We start from the raw sequence: 19263 nt of genomic DNA on the forward strand, positions 1-19263 counted from the left end.
GTGCAGAAGTCTGCACCAGAAGCCAGAGTAGGCATGACCAAGGATGGAAACACTCCTGGTCTTGAACTTTCCAAGGGGACAATGGGGAAAGACATTACAAGCTTAGGAACCATGTGTGCCAAATACTGGGGTAGGAAAAGGCTGCATGGATTTGGGGACTGGTGAGCACTTCAGCCTCATAGGGGTGTGGAAAGCAGGGGCAGGACAGGGCTGAGCTGGTGGACCAGAACTGAGAACGCCTTAGAATTCCATCCATCCACGGGAGTCTGGATGTCCTCCTATAGCCAGCAGGCTGGGAGCCAATAGATTTGTAAGCAGAGAATAGGAAAAGCAGTATATTTCCTAGGATATCAGAATGAGAACATGTCTGTGAGGTGGCAGAAGCCCTACCAATGAACTGGGTTTCTGCTTTTCTCTTAAAGGGCCATGTACTTTTATTTCTTTATACAGTCTATTCTCCCTCTTTTTTCACAAGGGAAGGAGGATACTGATACACATAGTCCACATTAACTCACACAAACAAATGATCAAATAACTCACCGAGGAAGCTGGGGCAGGGATTAGAATCTCTAAAAGCAAAGGTCCTGCACATTTGGAAGTAGGCCGCAGGGATAGCTCTGAGATTCCCAGAGGCCAAGGCTGAGATGCAAACAGAGTCAAATTCCCAGCCCATAGAGGTTGCGTGACACATCAAACTGGAATCACATTCCAGCATCAAACCAGAATAGAATCAACTTGTCCTGATACAAAAGAGGCAGGGCTCTCATGAATTCACCAAAATAAGTCCTTCAAGAGACATTTCAGGAATTTCAATAAGCTGTTTTTTATGGGCTCCCACAAAGTGGGCTGATGGGATTTCTCTGAAGCTCAATTTAGCACCAGAATTTCTAAGGGCAGAGGAGCAAAGGAACACGACCCAGGCTTCATCTGGCTTGATCACTGAATAAGATTCAGGCTAATGTGATGGCTTTTGCTCTTATAAGGCCTTGGCATGCGTTTTTAAAAAGGCGATTTCTTATCTGCAACCCCAGTATCCCATGCGTAACAGACAGAACCTGGCAATCTCTGGGTCGGGGCAGGTTTCTAGGGAGCCTCAGGGACACCCCCAGGAATTCTAGGGCTCCGGGGAAGATAATCAGAAGAACTTGATCTAGAGGAGTGACAGAGGGAACTTCCTGCAAGCAATACCCTGTAAGTGTTATTCCTCACAGTCGGGGTTTTGACAAGGTTTGGAGGGTGGCATGCTGGGGTGGAGACTTGCCGGGACAGGTGTTCTGTGCTGCTCATTGCAGGTGACTTCTTGAACAGCAGAAAGCAATAGAGGGTCAGAGTCTCCAGGCTCACTTACCCTCCAGCCCCAGGTCTCAGAGGATCCTGCCTTTGAGAATTCAAGGCCCTGAACATATGTTCATGGGCCATGTCACCCCCACATCGCGGGATGGGAAGCAGTCTCATCTGACAAAAGTCTCTCAGGACCCGGTTGTGCGAGATCTCTTGAACTGTTCCTTGACATGCCTTTTAAGCTGTCACGCTGAAATGTGATTCCCGTCTCTGTTTATCTAATGTTGCCAGGGGAGGCCAGTGGAGAACTGCTATCGTTAGACCTCCACCTGCCACTCCTCTCTCCCCTCATCCGTGTCTCTCCCCACCTTCCAAAGTGTCTCTGTAGCTGCCGGGCAGCTGGCAGGGCTCTTGGGCGGCAACGACAACACAAAAAGGACAGACCTTGGGGAACGGCACCTGGCTGGCTCTCCATGATGCTTGCTGGCCCCAGGGATGCTGTCACACTTACCATGCAGCCACTCGATGCCGGGCACTGAGATGGTTGGTGGGGAGATGCCCATGGCGGGGAGGGGATATTTGCTCTTAGGGGGCTCATGGTCAGGAGGGTGGGGTCAGCACACCCACATGCATGATTTTCTGATATAAAAGAGAACCCATCGAGGGCGCCTGGGTGGCTCAGTCGGTTAAGCATCTGACTTCAGCTCAGGTCATGATCTCACAGTTCATGGGTTCGAGCCCTGCGTCGGGCCCTGTGCTCAGAGCCTGGGGCCTGCTTCCGATTCTGTGTCTCCCTCTCTCTCTCTGCACCTCCCCCCTCACTCTTTCTCCTTCAAAAATAAATAAATATTAAAATGAAAATTAAAAAAAAAAAAGAACTCAGTAGCTGTGATGCACGGACACAGCCTTCCCGCTGGAGGAACAAGCAGGAGACTGCTCTCTGCCCATTTCCAGCCTGCACTCCACCCCCGAGTCTGAACTACATGCGTGATATCAAGGACTTCCTCTGCCTGTTACTTCCCATGGGGCCCAGCCAAGGAGGAGTCCCCAAAAGTGTTTGGAGGGAGGTCAGAGTGCAAATCATCCAAGTCACCATTGCCAGGAAACCACGCTGACAAGCTGGTGTAAACCAGCCCCAAATGCCTTGTCCCCACAGTTAAAAGCAACACTGTTAATCAGTACATTTCATGCTCTGACCGAGGGTCAGTGCTGTGTTGGACAGGTGTTTTTGCAAAATAGCTCAGGCCAATTATATGTTTCTGGAATGAACTCTCAGAGCCAAGAGTGAGGTTGGAGTATTTATCCTCTAAGTGCCTCCCTCTGAGGTTACCTCTTGGCTGGCTTTGTCCTTGGACTAGAGATTGCTCCTCCCAAGAAAGATGATTGTACCTTCCTCTCTCTTTCTCTTTCTCTCTCTGTCTCTGAAACTACTCCCCTCACCTCAGCCTTTTGGTCCTGGGGGTGGTGACATCCTACCAGGACTCAGGGTACTGTCCTGTCACTTTAGCACCCTTCACCCACACCTTTGTTCATTGCCCCTTCAGCAGTAAGCTCATCTCAGTCACTGTTTTCAGTATGCAATCTCTTCCTTGTCTGGACCTGGATTGATTCAAGGAGGGGTGGATCTCTTCCAAAAATAGAAAAGCAGCTTTTCAAGGGTCGTGTCTTAAAGGAAAGCAGAGTGGGGGCGGGGTGGGGGTGGGGAAGGGTCCTGGCTCAGTGGTGTGTCAGCAGCTGTCCTTGGAGTGTAATCTATAGAGTCCCACTTGACTTTCCCAAGAGACTCATTGGCAGGAGTGCTCCAGAGGAGGACCACAGGCTTGGGCGGGTCCTCAGAGAGCACACTTTCCTTCCTGGCAGACAAGGGACTCCTGTTCAGCCCACCTCCAAGATCTCCGAACCATTTGTTACCCCCCTAACTCCTCTCCCCTGCATCAAAGACCTGAGTCAAAGCCCAGACTAGAGGGAAGGGGGGCAGGAAGACCTGCTGAACAAAGGCAGATGCCTTCGAGACCCCAGGGAAGATTAGAGGTGACCTTGGTAAGTTCTGTATCTTGCAAGCCTAGGTCATAGAGTTGAGAAGCAGTGCAGCAATGTGGAGAATGCATCTCAAGCCCCAGAAATGTTTCTTAAGTAAGAAGTGTTTCAACATTTCACAGCCCCGGGTTCCTTAACTATCAGCTAGGATGATGACAGCATCTGCTTCAGAGGGTTGGGGTGAGACTAGGATAAGGCACGTGGCACAGTCTGACCCATAATTGGTTATTGTTGACAAGCAAGAGGTAGCAGGTGTGGTTGTTAAGGCAGCTGGGAGAGAAGGGCAATGAGATTTTATGCCATGGAAAGTCTTAGGACAGAGTGTGACCAAGGGCCCGAGTTGGAAGGACATTGAATGGATCCTTTGGTCTAAATCTCCCCATTCTCAATGAGCAGAAGGAGGCCAGCATGGAGAGGGGGCTTCTTGAAGGTCCCCCAGATCTTGACGGTAGGACAAGGACTTGAACTTGAATCTCCTCCTTTTCTGCCTTAAGCCTCTTTCTTCAGAGCCTCCCATGGAAATACACCCACTGATTTCCTCCCCCAAAGGGTCACGATGACTCTGACTTGTTAATGTCATTGTGAGGAATAGGTAAGGAAATCATGTCCATAAATCATGCCAAATTCATTCTTGTAAGGGCAAGAACAGTAGTTGGTTTTTGCACTGGTTTAGAAACATACCCGGTGTCATGTCGCTTATAGGAGGTAGAATGGAGAAAGCAGGATTAATTAAGACACTGCCTTTCCTGACCTTCAAGTTTATGTTCTCTCCTCTATATCACACTCCTTCAGCCGTTTCTTAGCCGGAATTAAGAACTGTGGCTTCAAATAGAGCCACTGGCTTCACACACTCTCACTTCCTTGCTCCAAGAAACCCTATCTTTGTGGTTAACTCATACAGTGTTGGTTGTTAAAAAATGCCAAGGGACAAGAAAATAGAGTCTGAAACGTTTCATCTGGAAAAACAAACTCACACACAGACAAACAAGGGGACAATTAGTTTTTTGTTTGGGCTGAAGCCGGTGGGATATTTGTCATGTAAGTCAAAGTCGGTAGAATTTAATAGGATTATTGTAGGGTGAGGAAGTCCATTTAGAGAGGGGGGGGAAAAACAGAGGAGCAAACCAAGCCTACACTCATTTTTATGGATTCCCCCCGCCCCCTCCCCCCCAGAAAAAAAATCTGATCTAGAAGCAACACACTTGATGGTCGAAAAAACACCACCACCACCAATGGTGATTGTGATGTTAGCAAAATGCCATTAACTCTGAACGGGTCTTATTTTAACCCGTCTACATTTGTGATCTCATTTAATCCTTACACAGCTACAAGGCACATATTATTTCTGCTTTGGTGGCTAAAGATACCAGAGCCAAGAATGGCTGAATAACTGAAGGGTAGGGGTGGAATTTGAGCTTGTTCCCAAGTCCTCTTCCTCATTTCTGTCTCTTATGAGATGCCCGGGGAGCACAGGTAGGATCCATGAACCCAGCTGATACATAAGGAGTAATGTTGTTGCCAGTGTGGACACCTGAGTAGGGCAAAGGTATAAGTCAAAGTCTGTGGAGGGTTAAAATCAAACATATTTATAAGACAGGACAAATGGGAAGGTGGGACGTGCTGACACAACATGAGTCTTTTTTTCTTTTTAAAAATATTTTTAAGTTTATTTTTTAAGTGAGGGAGGGAGGGAGAGAGAGACAGAGAGGATGAATATGAGAGTTCCATCCCAAGCAGGCTCTGCGCTGTCAGTGCACAGCCTGATGCAGGGCTTGAACCCACAACCACGAGTTCATGACCTGAGCTGAAATCAGGAGTTAGACGCTTAACTGACTGAGCCACCCAGGCACCCCTGACCCAGCGTAATTCTAATAGAAAGAGGTTTGCTGTTGCCTTTAAAGTTGGACTTAATGTCTTCTGAATCAGGGCTTCCTTCATCTAGCATCTGCAGGGGCAGCTTTTCTAATTCTTTTCCCTGCCCCAGATGCCCAGCAAGAATTAACTGATCTTCAGTACAGTCTTGCTGATCTATTGACTGACTGATTGATTGATTAATTGATATATTTGCAGCTGTATGGTTTGGAGCTTCCAGCTCTAGCTGGGAATTGATTTTAATCTTCACAGGTTAAACACAAAAGCCATCAAATCCCTTACAGGAGATGGCGATGAGACACAATCTTATTAAAGAGAAACTGACAATTTGTCACCTCTCAACAGCTCGAGGCCCGATTTTTTGTGTGCATCTTGCCAGGATCTCAGTGTCTTGTTCAATATCTAATTTATTTGGAGTTTTATTGAGGGAGGAACATCTTCTGCAATTCTTGTCTGCAATTTGCAAAGAGTAGTTAAGGAGCAAACATCACAGGGAAGAACTTGGTGGCCATCCAGGGTTTAGTCCATGTAAGGGGCCCCATACCTGTTTTCTCTGAACCTTGTGCCGTGACGATTTTCTCCAGAACCTAACTTTTTATGATCTTACTTTTTTTCCTAACTGAATTCCCTTATTTTTGCATTGTCACCTTGATTTTAAAGTTTTTCTCTTCCCCTACCCCCTTCTGCTAAGTATTGGAATGCTGCTTAGCAAAACTTACTTATCATTTAATGCATTTCACGAGCTAATTAAACTTTCTAACAGCACACGTAAATTGGACCCTCTGGCCAGTGGAAATGCTCACCTCATCTGTCTTAGTCAGGAGTTTGCCTGGTTCAGCATTCATGACAAGAGAGCTGTGTCCCCAGGAAGAAGGCCACTGGGCACAGAGGTGGGCACATGGGATTGTCTGGGCCCATCCTACTCCCTATTACCTGGTCACAGTGATTCGTTCTGAGAAAGGGGGTGTGGCCACGGGATTCAAGCGTGGCCTATCAGAATCACCCTTGGGCTTACTATGTGGGCTCAGAGAGAGGTTTTATTCCCATCAGGGTTGCCAATCTGGGAAAATAACAACAAGCCTGCTGGTGCCCACATTTCCAGTCACATGGGGAGAGTGTGCTTAAGAGCTGAGGATGGGAAGGCAGAGTTCATAGATGGAACGAGAGCCATTTCTACAATGAGATTCCTTAGTTCCTCATTTATGGAACTCAGCGAATTCCTTCTGCACTCTAAGCTAGTTTAAATTGTGTTTCTGCGACTTCTGATCAAGGCCCTTGACCAATATAGGTCGGTTGGTTTATTTCCTCCATTCCTCCAGAGACTTGAGACTCACACAAATGGTAATTGGTGAAGCAGGTCTGTCTGTCTCAGAAGCTAAAGAGTTGGTTTAACCCAGTATCACGTCACTGCCCACTTCCTTGCATGAATAACATCTGCTTTTATCATCAAGGCTCAGAGCCATTTCCAAATAATCAGTCACCTCCCTCGCCCTCCCAAGGTGAGTTAGAGACCTTCCTCTGTTTACCCACTGATCTACTTCAAATTAATACTTCTTTATTTTCTACTGTTTCTAAATATGAAATTAATGCAAGTACATTGTAGAAGTTACAGAGAAGCACAAAAAGGCAGTAAATTTACTCGTAATCTTTCCACCTAAACTTGCCACATCTGAAATGGTACACTACTTTCTCTGTACATAAGAAACCTAAATGTTCAGTGAAGTCATCTCCTTAATGAATAAATAAGCCCATAAAATGGGATCAAATCACTATTCCATGGCTTATATAAAGGCCAGTGTCCTGGACTGGAGTCCAAGTTCTTTCCTGTACCAGATCTGTGATCTGGGGTGAGTTACCTAAGCTCCTTGAGCCATTTTCTGATCTATCCACTGGAGTAAATAATCTCCTTCTAGTTTGGTGGGTTTACAGGAAACTGAATGGGAAAAAAAATCAAATATTTTGAAAACTATGAAGTGTGGCACAAGTAACATAAGTCATACCTTTTATAAATTTTTCTTTCTGGGCACAAAAACCTTTAATAAAAAGTTCCTATGTGAAATCGCACTACCTAAAATTGATAAAGAGGGGCTTTGGCTAATGCAGAGCCACCTCCGACCCCAAGTGGCCTATGACGTGCCTTCACGTAAGCCCCGGCACAGAATACTATTTAAAGACTCTGGTCTATAATTAGATAATTTCCAAAGTGCTTTCATCTAAGAAACTGAAGGGAAAATGGCCAAGGAACCTTTACAGGGCTGGAAATGGAGAGAGGGTAGGCCAATGGTAAAAACTCCCACAGCTCATCACTTTCTCTCCTATGAATACTAAATTAATGAGAACCCCGCCCCATGCCTGTCTTTAGAAGATGGCACCGGGGAAGGTGAAGTTCTCATTCTGGAGTTTCCTTGGCCATTGCTGAGTGCAATCAAGTCCGTGTCATTATACCCCTCCCCCCTTTCTCTAACTGTGTGTCTAGAAGGGGTGGGACAAAGCCAACTACTGAGATCACTCACCTTATCCACAAAGATGCCCAAAGGCGGTCTGTTAGGCTTTGGGAGTCATCCCAACATATTTGTTAAGCACTTGCTCTCTGCCAGGTGTTGTATTAGATGCTGAGGATACAGTGGTGGGCACACCCAGCCATAACTAGCCTGTCCTCTGAGGCCTTACTAACTAGCTTAGGAGTTAGACATACACGATACAGTTCTAGAAATTAATGTGAAATTGCAAGTGTATGTGCTGGACAAACCCAGTTCTGGGAGATCAGAGAGAACAGGATGAGGACATGACATTTAGCTATTATCTAAAATCAACAGGATTTTGATTCCCAAGCCAAGGGAGAAGGTTGTGCAAAGGCGCTGTGGTGGATAGGGGATTAGTACCCTCCACGAATTAAAAGAAGGCCGGTGCGTGTCTGGGTACAAGATAAGTCTGGGAAGGGAGGCAGGGACCAGGACAAACAAGTTAGTAGGGGGCCGTGCCAGTGATTTTGCTTTTTGTCAAAGGATCCATTGGAAGCCAGAGGCTGTGGCATCTGCACACAGATTGAGAGATGACAGAAGATGGTCCCAGGGAAGGGGCTGTGGAGATGGGGAAAAGTAGATGCATTTGAGAATTATTTTGACAGCAAAATAAAGGCAATTTGGTAGCATATATGTTACAGTAGGGTGTAGTAGTTTCCCATTGCTGCTGTAACAAATATCAGAAGCATATGGCTTAAAACAACAGCAATTTATTCTCTTACAATCCTGGTGGCCAGAAGTCAGAAAGGAGTCTTAAAGGGTTAAAAGTCAAAGTATTTGCAGTGCTGGGTTTTCCTTGAGGCCCCAGGGAGGGGATTCCTGTTCCCTTGCCTCTTGCATATTCTAGCAGCTGCTGGCACTCCTTGGTTTATGGCTGCATGACTTCACTCTCTGCTTCCATTATCTCATTGCCCTCTGCCTCCCTCTCCTAAGGACCCCTGTGATTACATTTAGGGCCCAGCCTGATAATCCAGGATGATCCCTCCACTCTGAGGCTGAAGATATTTAAAATCCCTTAATTTAATCATGTCTTCAATGCCCCTTTTGCCAATAAGGTTCCAGGGATAAGGACCTGGATGTCTTTGGGAGCTATTGTTCAGGATATCACATAGGCAAGGGGAAAAAGAGATCACACGTGTTGCTTGGGGTCTGTCTTGTCAGTGGGATAGATGGCTCTGAGATAGAGTCAGAGTCACAAGACAAACTCAGTTTTAGTCATACTGAATTTGAGGTTCCTGTGAGACCTCCAAAAGCAGCTGTCCATTGGGCAATTGGGAAATACAGACCTGGAGTCCAGAAGAAAGGTCTGGGCTGGAGATACAAATGGGGGAATCACCACAGTGGAGTGCTCAATAATGCTGTTGGAAGGAATGAAGTTGTCCAGGAAAAGGATATAAGAACACTTACAGAATGATGATGTGGCAATTTTCAGAGAGGATCCATAGAGGCAAGAGGAAAACAAGTAAATTTCTGGCGTATAAGTCAAGGGGGGGATGATTTCAAGGAGAAGGGAGTGATCAACTCTGTCCAAAATGCCTTAAGGCTCAAGTAAACAGAGGATTGAAAATGTCCATGAGATTCATCACACGAACTCCTGAGGCAAAGTGACGGGAATGCCGAAGGCACATTAGTTTGGAGCAAGTGGAGGGTGAATGGGTGGGAAGAAAACAGAGCAAGTATAGAAAACTCTATATTCATACATATTCTTCTGTATGTTATACATTCATATTCATCTTTCACACTTCAAGCATTACTTTTTCAGGGGAGATTTTCCAGACCACTTGGCCCTTACTTTTACAAGCTCTCGTAGCCCCTATTCTCTCCCCTATGAAGCCCTGACCAAAGGCTGTTGAAATAAACATATCTGTGTGATTATTTAATCTGTGGCATCCTCTCCTGCTTCCCACGTAAGTTCCTTGAAAGTGGGTTCTGGGTCAGTTTTTGCTCACCATTGTATTTCCAGAACATAGTCTAAAGCTGGCACATTGTAGGTCTATGACTGACTTTAGTGAATGAGAAGATGATTGAATGAATGCTGTAGCTGCATTCTGATTTCTAGAAAGAGGCTGGGTATATTGAAATGTGCACAGACTTTGAACTCAGGCACCCAGAGTTCTGAATCCAGAACCTTCTGTTTTCTAAAACTTTTTAAAATGTTTATTTTTGAGAGAGAGAGAGAGAGCTTGAGCAGAGGAGGAACAGAGAGAAAAAGGGAGACACAGCAACCAAAGCAGGCTCCAGTCTCTGAGCTGTCAGCACAGAGCTCGACATGGGGCACAAACCCACGAACCACGAGATCATGATCTGAGCTGAAGTCGGATGCTTAACTGACTGAGCCTCTCAGGCGTCCCAGAACCCTTTGTTTTCTAGTGATATGGCTTTGGCAAAATCAGATCAGCTGACCTCTGGAGCCTCAGTTTTCAAGGCAGTATAATGGGATGATTACTCCCATGTAGATGACACCACCTACAAGACAAGGTCTGATATGCATTTTGCTGTCACAGCATCCTGCCTTGTCAAGAGCTGACAATCAGGCATGCGAAACAAGTGATGTGTATGAATTTTTCCAAAGTATTACTTTGGGAAATCAAAAACCAAAATAAAGTGAGAGAGAGAGAGAGAGACAGAGAGACAGAGAGACAGAGAGAGACAGAGTGCCTGACGTATATAGTAGCTACTTAATAAATCCTGCAGCTTGGTTGTGTTGGGTTTCATTTTGTCCTGAGCATGGGGTGGTGGGGACCTCGAAGCTGTGTGAGGAATGATTTCCTAATTAGGGAGGGTACCATGGCGGAAGGTTGCATCTGCTGGTGTCCCTGAGGCCTCAACGTGTCTGACAGAGAGGCGGGGTTAGGAGGATCTGGTCTTTTGCACAGGGGCTTCACCTTCCCCGTTCCTGATGCCATTCCAGCTGGGCACCTGGCAAAGGAAAGCTAAGCATTTGTCTCCCTGTGCCCACACCTCCGAGATCACATGCAGAGATGGGATGCCTGCTGGAAATCTGGAGTAATTCCGGTTTATTAATTTGTGCCCCTGTAATTGAACAGTCATATTAATTAGCATTTATGCCCGCGTGCCTTCCTTTTTCATGTTGGAGTTGAAGCTCAGAGTAATTATTTATATGATTTCTCAATTTGTTTTGGTTCTGTTTTCCCAAGGTGATACTTGTGCAAGATTCATACGTAGCACTGGCTTCGCTTGTCTGATCGTCAGCCTTTGACGAGGCAGGATGCTGTGGGAACAAAATGTATTAGACGGCGTCTGTGTCCTGGGTGGGAGAGAATTCCAAGCACCCATTCTTTCCGATGAATTGGTAGGAAACTTGCGATCTCCATGCACACTGCCAGTGATTCGTGCGTTGTTTTATTGTGTCTATGTGTGTTATTTTATTGGGCATATGGAAATATTAAAACACTTTGTTGGACGGTTAATCAGCTTTGTTTGGCATCATCCTCACAGCGAGACACTGTTTTGTTTTCCTAGTATTGGCTTAGAATAATGGATTTAACTATGTAGCATGGAGGGAGATTGAGAGCGTTACAGCTTGGTTGGGGGGGTGGCAATAAGGACATTTGGCCTCCTTATTGCCAAATGTCCCCTTTCCTGGTTGATGAGAATAATTCCTTCCATGGATGTTTGTGGAACATGTCCCAGTAGCTCCTGTCACTCAAGGTAAGGCCGACTTCGATCCTTGTCTCTGAAGCATTTATTGCGGCCCTGGGGAGTTGAGGTCAAAATGATTGGTGGGTGAGCACAAGATACCCCAAATGCGTAGGAGCAGGCTGCCAGTGGAATAGAGTGCCCTATTGATGGTGTTCGTAACTGATGGTGCAGAGGCAGAAGACCAACAAGTAGGGAGTTGGGAGAAGAGAGAGGACAAGCAAGAGGCAAAGGTGGAAGGGAAGAAGGAAGTGAGTTTTTACGGTGTCCCGGTCAAATGCGCTGTAGACCACATTCTCTTTCCAGCTACGGTGACCCTGCAGCTTTGGCATCTAGCTCTGTCTCCCAGCCCCACTGTAGAGATGTGGAAGCAGAGGCTGGGGGAGGACCGAGTGACTCATCTGGAACTGTCCACCAGAAGGTGTCACAGCAAGCTTCCTGCCCCAGCCTGATTCCAGAGCCTGTGCGCCCCCTGCTGTCTCGGGAGGCTGTACCTGGAGCTGATTGGCATAGGCTTTGGAGAACATGAAAGAGTTTACTAGCAGTTCACAGCCGGTTGACCAGGCACCCTCTGCCAGGCTCCTACTGTGGGGACGCACGTGCTCAGGGCAGCATGGGGAAGGCATGGATTTGAAGTCAGAAGGAAATAGTCAGGGGCGCCTGGGTGGCTCAGTCAGTTAAGTATCTGACTTCTGCTCAGGTCATGATCTCACAGTTCGTGGGTTCAAGCCCCGCGTCGGGCTCTGTGCTGACAGCTCAGAGCCTGGAGCCTGCTTTGGATTCTGTGTCTCCTTCTCTCTCTGTTCCTCTTCCATTCATGCTCTGTCTCCATCTCTCAAAAATAAGTAAATGTTAAAGGGGCGCCTGGGTGGCTCATTCGGTTGAGCATCCGGCTTCAGCTCAGGTCATAATTTTGCTGTTCCTGAGTTCAAGCCCTGCATTGGACTCTGTGCCGACAGCTCGGAGCCTGGAGCCTGCTTCAGATTCTGCGTCTCCCTCTCTCTCCTCCTCCCCCGCTCACACTCTGTCTTTCTCTCAAAAATAAATAAACATAAAAATTTTTTTTTAGTATTAAAAAAATTAAAAAAGAAGGAAGTAGTCAGAAACCTTCAAGATAATAGTAGCTGGTCTCGTTGAGCTCTGACTGTGTGCCAGGCTTGTCCAACATCCTCTACTTTCCTGATCCCATCTAATCATCACAGCTGCTGCCTGGGAGAAGTACCATTGTTCATTACCATTTTCTAGTTGGGGAAACTGAAGGACAGAATGGTGAATGGAGAGGGAAGAGAAATAGTGACCATTACCGTTGTCATCCTGGGCTGGGCCGGGGGAGGAGACTCTTCGGAGACTCTGGGCACCATGAGCAGAGCAGGCCTGGGCGAGCTGGGATGCGGGCAGCTGGAGCTGTAGTGTCCGTGATGAACTCTAGGCCTAGTGCTCCCGGAGGCCCTGAGGGCTCCGTGTGGGGGACTGAATGATTCTCTGGGGATAGAGGCCCATTCCCAGCAAAACCCAGGCACACTCAGCAGAATAAGTGAAGCCCTGATAGGAAGCCCTGAACTATGAGTCCAGCAGCAGGACTGGGAGTAGAAAAGAAAGAGCATGGGCTTTGGTATCGGGCCAAAGCTGGTTGGAGGACCAACCTCCTCACTTACTCAGTGTGTGATTTGAGCGACATGCTGAACCTCCCTGAGCCTGATTCCTTCTTCTACAAAATATGGACCACAGGGCTTACCTTGCAGTGAAGGCTGTGATGAAGATGGCATAAGACGTTTCCTGAAAAGCTACCAGATCAACGCTTGGCGGAGGATGGATGCACTTGAGAAAGGACGAAAGGGTAAGAAAAAATCCAAGGGAAGAAGAAACCGTGGAATTCTTCGAGGAGGACACGGCATTGGAATTGGGTCTTAAAAGATGGGTAGGGATTATCTGGCTTTTGTGTGAACAAAGGCCGGAGATGGGTGCAGGAAGGAACTGCCCAGGACACTCTAGGAGGCTCCAGGACACTGGGAAAGGACCAGATGCGGCATGCCCCACGGGGTGTGTGCCATGGCCGTCTACCTGCTTAGTACTGACTGAGAAGGCACAATGAACCAGACTCCGTGCCCAGTGGGTGCGCATATTATTCCCTTCCCCCACTGTGTGAAGACTCCGACGTACAGAGGTTAAGTCACATGTCCAGGGTCAGGGTCAACCTGAGTGGCAGAGAAGGTTTGGGCTCCAAGCTGGTTCATGACATTCCCTGCTTCATCTTGCAGCTCAAATGTTGTCAAGACGAGCACTCAGAACTCGTTTCCGGGGCTGGACCCACTGCCCTCCTCCAAAGAAGGGGGCTTGGCGGCCGTGGTGCTGAGCTCCCCCATGAAGACATACGCATCACTTATAGAAGCCGTGCCTCTCGACACCTCTGGCACAAACATTTTGAATTCTAATCGTGGAAATAATTTGGAAGAAGGAGATGAGGGTTATCATTTATTTAGGGGGCTTTATCAACAGAGGCCCTCTCTGGCTTTAATAAATGAAATGTGTTGCACAGAATGGGGATCACTGAGGCATGAGATACTGTGTCTGCCCACGGAGGGCTTTGAATAATTTACATCCTGGAAAGATATTTTATGACAGTGCTTATAATCTTCTTATTGGTTTAAAATCAACATTTACAGCAGACGTCTTTGAACTGATGCAGCTGATAAGCTTATCTCTTTATTATGTGACACGAATCCAGCCTGCTCAGAAGAGGGAGTTTTCATCAAAATTGATTCCTCTTTGGATCTCAATATTTTATTCTCCAAAAACAGCCAATAAATAATAGAGGTCGGCTATTAATATTTCATTTTAATTAATATATTAGTAGAGGGAACTCTTTTAATTTGAAGGGGCATGACGGGAAGGAGGCTTTGGGGTTTTGTGAAGGTGATTTGTCTGGAGGATCCATTTCCAGTTAAACCCGCCAGCCCCAGCGAGGTCCCTGCTCTTACCAGTGTCAGCCTTCCAGCAGAGCTGACAGGGCTGTCGCTGTTTTCACAGAAGGCGCTTCCAGGTGATGCTGGAACCCAGTCGGTCTGGAGGAGGAGGCCTGGGGCTCCGGCCCCCCGTGAGGGGTGAAGAGGATGTTTTGCTCCCCCGGTTCTGCAGTGTTGGGAGCCTGTGGAGCAAAGGACATGGAGGGAAATGGATTATGGCCCCTAGGAGTCTAAAAGGCTGTCTGTGTGTCTGTCTGGGCACGAACCTGTAGCACTCACGGGGTGCTGGTGGCCAGTATAGTTCTGGAGGCAGAGCCTGGGGCGGGAGAAAGGACCCCAGCTTTAGAGTCCCGTACCAGTGCTCAAACCGGATTCTGTGTTTCAACAGGAAAATGAATCCACTGCTCTGAGCCTCCATTTCCTCACCTATAGACCAGGTGAGGACCATTCACCTCACAGGGGCACACTGGAGAGTGAAATGTGGTAATTTATGCAAATGACACCGTGTCACTGTAAGCAGAGGTTACTCTTAATATTCTAAACTGAGAGGCCCTGGTGCCCATAGGAGGAATCATGGGAGGGAACACAAGCATGGATTTTAGAAATCGGAAACTTTAAACACATCCTGGACATTTTGGGTTCTTTGTACTGCTAAACCACAGGCAAAGAAGGGGGGGTGGAGGTCACTGAACTGACCCAAGGAAAATGATCCCAATTGCCACTGCTATCCCACAGGCGGTGCATGGGGAGGATTATGCTTGAAACACACAGGAGGCTCGGCTGGGTCACCTCTAAATGCTCCCTTCTCAAAGTCCTGGCCAATCCGGCCATGGCAACCCAATAAAAAGATGAGACCACTGGGGACTCGCACCTCAAAGAATGAGGCCTGATTCACCGCCAGGGTCCAGGGTTCTTCCTGGCAGAGCGTGAGGGGATGCTGAATGGGCAGTGGAAGAAGAAACGATGATTATAAACTGGCACTTGATGATCCGAGGGCTTGGTTGGGAGGACCACAAAATTGGCGTCAGCCTGGAGTGATGTAGTGGCCGATGAGACTCTGTGCATCTCAGAGACTGGGGACAGGAACTCTCCCCCGGAAAGCGGTGGGTGTCCCTGGCTTTTTGTTGATTGTTTTGAAACATCATTTGCCCTCTTGGCCTCTGGCTTCCTGTCGGTTTGGGTCAGTGGTGAGTGTCCCAAGGGAATGCAGAGTGGTGGTGTGGGGAGGGGGGGTCCTTCCGTGGGTGCTCAAGGGCTGGATGCATCTAATGACCTAAAGTCACAGACCCCTTAGCACACGACTGTCTGTCTAGTTCTGGCTTTGGGTTCTGGCAGTTCTCCCCACACCCTCCTCTCTTCAGGCCTGTGGTGGGGATAGCTCCCTGCTGTCATGAGCCCTTGGGTCCTGCCCTGAACCATTTCTGGTGGCTTTCCCTGTATCCTGCCCACACCTATGGGAATAGACCCTTCATCAGACTCTCCCTAAATAACCCACTTGAACGTGCCATCATCTTTTTTCCCCACTCAGGCCTTAAGGCATATAGCAACCTCACAGATGTGGGGTCCGACCTGGATGGGCAGAATTTGGACAGGTGGGCAGGGGACTGGAGGCTGTAGTAGAAAGGTGGGACAGCAGGTCGTGCTGACCACCACGTATCTGTGGGCTCTTGGCTCAGTCTGTAAACTGTAAAATGGCAGTCCTAATAATATCTACATGGGACACAGGTTCAAAGTGGGGGGAGTCTAAAGGCCTGGCCTATGGTGGTACTCAAGAAAACCATTGATCCCCTTCCCCTGGCACATGGTAGGCATTCAACTGATGCTGGATAAACCTGGATATGAGAGAGGCGGGAGGCGGGGGCGGGGAGGAAAATGAGAAATGCTTATGTGTGTGGAAGTGTGCATGTGGAAGTGGATGTGGGCCCAGGGTGTGGATGAGGTTTAGAAAAGAGGTCTGCTTGCACGTGCCCTTGAATCTACGCAGAGGTTTCAATTTGGGGGACGTTCGGAAACACAGCTGTCTGGGAGGTGGGGAAATGAGATTGGGGAAGGCCTCCCAAACCAAGGTCAGCCAATGTGTACAGGTGGGTCTTGGAAGTGCATGGCAAAGGCTGAGCTGTGGAAAGGAAATTGTGCGGACTCGAGTTGGGAGGCCAGGGAGGAGGCCGGTGGGAGAAAGAAATGGGTGCCATGCCCTGAGCATATGATAATCCAGTGGCCTGGGCCACTACCCCCTTGGGCCTCCGTTGTGAGATCAGTGACTTTGTGGGCTTGAGGCCCCCTGCACTTGTCTAGGGGCTCCCTGGTGTCGCCTGGCCCCTCCTGGGCCAATCCATAATTTGGCTGCATACAGGGATGTCCAGGTGAACACTGTCTACAGATTCGTATGAGGGATCTGGGGACGGGAGTGTACGTTAGGAATTGATGCCACGGAGAATCATGCACAGTCCCCCTGTCCCAAGCAGATGGTCTTAGAGGTCCTTTTTTTTTTTTTTCTTTTTAATGTAATTTATTGTCAAATTGGCTTACATAAAACACCCAGGTCCTTTTGCTGATTCGTCCAGCAGGTCTTGGCTTTTCACCTGTCTGTGCTGGTCAGCAGGCGGGATAGGAGGAGGGCTGGGGCCAGAGACAGAAACAGGCTTCCACGGCTTTACTTGAGGCGGTGTTGGCCTCATGTAATTAAGGAGAGTGGTTCGCTGAGAGCTCTTTCCCCACTTTCCAATCAAAAACATGACATTAGTCGTGCTGCCGTTGAAACCTTTCAACAGCCCGTGGATCGCTGGCTCAAGAATGTGTACCGATTAGAGCTATAAGACACACTCCTGCCCAGGCCTGTTGATGCTGCCTCTTGGATGAACAGGCAGCTCTGTCCGCCGCTCACGTCCCAAATGGGAATGTGGGCCAAGACAACCATGGCCTCAGGGCATGGTGCACGGCCACAAGGCCCAGATACACCACCTGAAACACCAAAGCAAGATAAACACCAGTCTGGTCTCTCAGTCCCGTTTTTATTGAGCACCTATTCTAGGCCATGGCCTGTTATGTCCTGGGGATTTAGATGGAGAAAAAAGGCTTCGAGAAGCTCCAGTCGAGTTGGGGAGAATTGTACCAGTGAAGTTCAGTGTGAGACCATTCTAACACTGGAGCGTGGGAGAGACCACATGGCATGGGGACAATAGACTGGGGTCCCAACCATGTCCCTTTGTTCCCCACTGGACCCTCAGAGCCTCTTGCTGTGCTGGGCTGAATAAATTCATCAGGTATTTATGGAACGGATGAATGAGTTAGCGGATGAATAAATGCAGGAGAGGTGTTGCGAGCGGCTTCTGCAAAGGGCTGATGTGTGAACTGAGTCTTGAAATTCATGCAGAATTGGCCAGGGTTGTGGGGAGGGAGAGTGATTGTTCCATAGAGGAGGGGGAGGGTGACACATTTGACACAGAGGGCACCAAGCCCCAACCTTCAGGTTCAGGTGGTCACCCGTAGGGCCTAATTTGATCCGATGTGAAACTCACGTGGAGCAATGTGTCCTTCCGAAAAGCTGCCTGCCTGTAACCGAGGTGCTGTTTGATTTCTGCCAAACCCCTGAAATTTCTCACCCAAGTGACAATTATGGTGACTAACCTGTTATTTCAGAAGCTCTGCGCACCTGGTGTGGGAAGAAGTGGGTTGACAAGTTAGCGGAGGCATATTCGGGTCACTTGTCTCTTTCTGCAACACCAGGAATGGGGTTCAGATGCAAATGTGCCTTTACTCTGCCAAGTGGCCAGCTGTTGGCCTGGGTCCCATCTTGTACTCACATGGTCACATGTGACGATTCACCAAACCTCTTTCAACGTCAGCTTCCTCATCTCCAAAGTGGACCCAAACCATTCACCTGATTTACCGGGAAAAATCGTGTTCAGTGCTGTTTCCGGGAAGGGCCCCTAAATCCAGGGAGGACGAGCGTAGCCCCCCCCAGGAGGTTGACAGCATCACCCACGAAATGCTTTTGAAATCTGTTTTTTTACCTTGAAAATCCCTAGGTCTTGTATTCCACTCGGCATTTTAACTCTGCTTGCTTGATCTTTGTATAGTTTAAGTGACTTACAGCAAGTGGGCTGGGACCGGAGGAGAGTGAGGTGCTTGCTTTAGGCCCCAAATTTAAGAAGACACCAAACAACTCTAGTCGTCAAGATGAATAACATTTTAATGCAATGTTGAAAAAAACTCAGTCTGCACAACTGACCACCCCTTTTGGTGAATAAAGTTTGGTGAATAAAGAAACGGTTACAGGATTAGGGTGGGGCAGGCGGGTGGGATTATCCACATGCAGAATTGGGGTCTACCTTTACTTAAAATTGTGATACTTTGTTTGGCATGGATCTTGTGGCATTAATTTTGAGTTAAAAGATGTTGCATTAAAATATTTTAATATTTTGTTTACTGAGTTTTTTGGTGCCCTCTTCAATTTTCCGCACCCCCCCACCCCGCTCTCCAAAAAGCAAATGCCTCATTTGCCTTACCCTAGTCCTGGCCCTGAGTGTACTTAACCTGCTTCACTCTCCTCCCCTGAAACTCAAAAGAGAAGAAACCTCCAAGAAGAGGCAGCATGTTATTCCTCAGGCTTTCTGAAACCCCGGAGCACATTTCTGCCTGCTCCTGTGGGTCTGGGAACCTTCAGTAAAGAAGCCCGGAGATACGTGAGGTTGTCTATACAAGGCCAGGTGCACAGGGGTCCGGGAAGGCAATGGGCTGGGAGGTCTTCTTCCTGTTACAGGCTCATCTGTGGCTTAAGCAGCCTGGGCTCCACTTCCCCATCAGCACAATGAGGGGATGGGGACAGATGACCTTTATGAAGGCTTGGTAGTCTGTGGGTCTCTGAAGGCCAGTGGGGGATGGAGACTGTGGGAGGCACTTTTCCAAGCGAGCCCTTCTGTGAGTCA

At 48.0% G+C, this 19263-nt stretch overlaps 1 long non-coding RNA gene across 1 annotated transcript in view; it reads left to right on the top strand.

Moving 5' to 3' along the window:
* Positions 1 to 1034: 1034 nt before the first annotated feature.
* The window catches only part of LOC125153312 (uncharacterized), a 169559-nt gene continuing 151330 nt past the window's right edge, over positions 1035 to 19263 (top strand). The window contains exon 1 of the long non-coding RNA XR_007147456.1: positions 1035 to 1191. This is a non-coding gene — a long non-coding RNA (uncharacterized LOC125153312). The remainder of the gene's footprint in view (positions 1192 to 19263) is intronic.

Source organism: Prionailurus viverrinus, chromosome E2 (assembly GCF_022837055.1).
Source record: "Prionailurus viverrinus isolate Anna chromosome E2, UM_Priviv_1.0, whole genome shotgun sequence".
NCBI classification, from domain to species: domain Eukaryota; kingdom Metazoa; phylum Chordata; class Mammalia; order Carnivora; family Felidae; genus Prionailurus; species Prionailurus viverrinus.